Below are 3,469 nucleotides of genomic sequence, written 5' to 3' on the forward strand. Positions count from 1 at the left end.
ACTGTGAACACAGTAAAGTTTAGAGTACTGATGTAAATGTCAGAATGCAGAGCTAATTCCTCTCTGAGCTGCAAACAGGCCTGGGACACAATCGTTGCATCTGGTAAATAAGAAGGCCAACAGCGGTAACACCACAAGTATGCTTAATGATGGATTTGATCAGGCTGTGGAGTTGCCCCAAGGCTGGATTGGAGAAGTGGTTGGGTGGGTTAGGGGATGGGGGTAGGGGGTGCATATTAAAGAGTAATGAATCACACACTCAGTCACAGGGTCGCCGGCTATGAATGTGCTCTCTGTTGGTTTTCCTGGAGCCTGGAGTTTACTAACTGATGACGCAGGCTGGACTTGATCAGAGACATGTGTTGCTGCGGACTCGATGCCAGTGAGAAGCATAGCGAGAGAGGAGAAGGGGGGGGGGGGGGAGAGGTAGAAGGATGGATGGCGCCTGAGCGCTCTGCTTTTCCTCTGTGTGTCCTTCTGGGCATTGCCTCACACTGGTGCTAGTGCGAGTAGAGAGGAGAAGGAGGGAGAAAATAAACCTGACTTCTACCCAGGGACAGGAAACAAGAGATTCTCAGAGAGTGTCCTGACCCAGCTTTCTTAACTATCCTTACTCCCAAATTCTTGTGTGGCATCTCAGCTGAGGAGCAGTCTGTCTGCGCAACACAAAAGCAGCCAAAACAGATTTTCCTCTGACCTTAACAGAGTGAAAAACAAAGGTGATCATAATTCTAATGTGGCTCTTCTTAACCTAACAAGACCCAGTGGTACTTTGAGCTCGATGCTATAAAATGTCAGTAAATGCTAATGATGAGAAAGTTAACATGCCGATGATTAGCATTTATAATGTTTACCATATTCACTGTCTTATCTCCCTGCAGATAATATCTCATACAGCAGTAGCTCTCTAATGCACTTCAGCTTTCAATAATTGCAGCAAGTTTATATTAAATATGGAGGAAAAGTCTCATAAAGTAAAGCTGGAAAAATGAACATAATTCATATAGTTAGGTAAAGCTGTCGGAGACAATGCTACCGGGTTTGTGAGGCACTGTGAGGCACAGTGAAGCTTTGAGCTAAATGCTAATGTCAGCATGTTAACATGCTCACAGGGACATTGTTTGCATGCTGATGTTTCGCAGGTATACAGTTACCATGCTCACCCTCTTAGTTTAGCGTGTTGGCATGCTAACATTTGCTAATTTGTCCTAAACACTAAGTATAGCAGAGGCTGATGGGAATGTTGTTAGCTTTGCAGGTATTTGATCTTGAAACAAACGGGACAAATCAAAATTATGTCTTAATGATAGTGCTAGATGAAAAGTTAAGGGATCACCAAAGTGATTACAATTCATCCTGACTGGGACATGGATGTTTGTGCCAAATTTAATGACAATCCATGTAATAGCTGTGGAGCATAGGAGTCATTTACACTGTGGACACTATTGACATTTCCCCACCACTTTTTGAAATGGACACTTTTTCCCCATCACATGTAGTTTTAATAAATTCTTGATGCAGTTTCTTCTTGTCCAGGTTTTCCATCCTCTCTCTGTGAACATGACAACACACATGAGCTAAATAGATTAAATTAGAATGAATTAATTTGAACAGATGCCACATGCATATTTGGGTCACTTCCTCAAACAAAAGAGGACTGAAGAGTAAACTATGCCTACATGTGTGTTGACTCACCAGGGATTACATTAAATGAGAAAGGCTGATCTATTGGAGAATAAATATTTGAAAGCAATACAGACTGCCTGCAAGCCTTACAGCTCTATGTTCCATTGTATTTTTATATTTTGAATCCTTATTACATAAATAAAGATATTTCCACCATTGGTGCATGATAATGCAGGAATTGGAGTGTCTGATGCTCAAAATTCCCTGGGGGAGGACCCCTAGACATATATGTCCCCCCAATATTGAAATGAAACCTACCTCTTGGTAGTAGTGCCTGGTTAATGTGCCGTTTTTCCCTAACCCACCAAAATTATGTACTCTGACCTCACCTCTCCCCCATTACGTTGCCCAGAATCACATGTTGAAGACTGTTATTATTTTCCACTTTTACACCACCTATCGACACAAAATGGTGCCCTTGTTGTGTAGACATTTTACAAATACACACATAATCACATAAATGTAAACCTCGTGGTGGCAGAAAAAGGATTCAACCCCTGGACCATAAAAGTGGCCAGATCAAATAGCTGACCAACACTGCTAATACACAAAGCTATGCTGCTAGTATGGATAAAAACAGAGAAAGTCACCCCCACCTGTTATCCCACTCCCCCTCACCTGACAGTGGAGGAAATATCACCTGTTTGCCACACTGGAATGCACCTGAGCATATTTTCCCAGACAAAGTGCAAAAGGACGTTGAACTGATGCCGGAGGCCGTGACAGAGTATTACGAAAGAGGTAATGTAGATTTGCGCCCACCTGTCGAGACATGTCATGGTGTAACAGTGTGTAAACATCATCAGGTGGTGCGCTGGGAAACATATTGTCTCTCTTCTTGTTCCTCACATTTCAAGGCTCTGATTTGTTGAAACTTAGAAAGCAGTGTGTGAAAAGGAGAAGCACCTTCTTGGGCAAGCTGGATCATGTCATGACTAAATCTGTCGCACACATGATGAACATCACTGACAGGAAGAGGATTGCTTATTGAGTCATGATTGTGTCTGTTGCATGTCATTTCCCAGCCTAAACAGCCTAACAGGTTCACAGCATCTTAAAGCCACACCAATATGAGAGATAGAGGTGTCGAGTGCTTCCCATTTGTTCCAATGGAGATCAAAGAAAGTTAAGACTGAAGGGAGAGCACACCAGAAACAGATGCATGGCATCAAAACACTTCTAAACGCCAACAAGCTGCTTCATGTACACACACACAGAGTACAAACGTCAGCTGTCATGTTGTCATAGATCACCACATGCTGTCACACTGTCTCCAGCATCTCTAGATACAGACACACAGACGTAGGTGAACACACAGGCGTTCACACTGAGGAGCACTCTTCTGTGTGGGAGGCCTAAGCAGCAGCTGGTTATGATGGAAAACACCCGGCACTCCCACCGACACCCCACAGGCCGTCCCTGTCATTGTGACGCACCGGGGGCTGCTGGATCCCCAAAGCCTGCAAGGTTCCAGACCTGGGGGGAGATCTGTCCATTCATCAGCGGCCCAGCTTTCAAACAACTCCAACCAAACAGAGAACCAGTTGATTCTGCACAGTTGGTTCCCAAACAATAGACACACACACAGGCGAGCAAGGAAGCACTCGCGCAATCCCAAATCTATGCACGCACACAGACACATGCACGCAGTCCTCCACATGTTGAAGCCATTATCCTGTTGCTTGTTAAGTCATTACTCTATAGCTTGTTATTTTCTCAAGCAAGAGAAAGCAATCTATCCACAAAGGAGTGCTGAGAGATTTGCCACCCGACTGAGCCTTGG

The sequence above is a fragment of the Epinephelus fuscoguttatus genome, linkage group LG1, assembly GCF_011397635.1.
Source record: "Epinephelus fuscoguttatus linkage group LG1, E.fuscoguttatus.final_Chr_v1".
Classification (NCBI taxonomy): Eukaryota; Metazoa; Chordata; class Actinopteri; order Perciformes; family Serranidae; genus Epinephelus; species Epinephelus fuscoguttatus.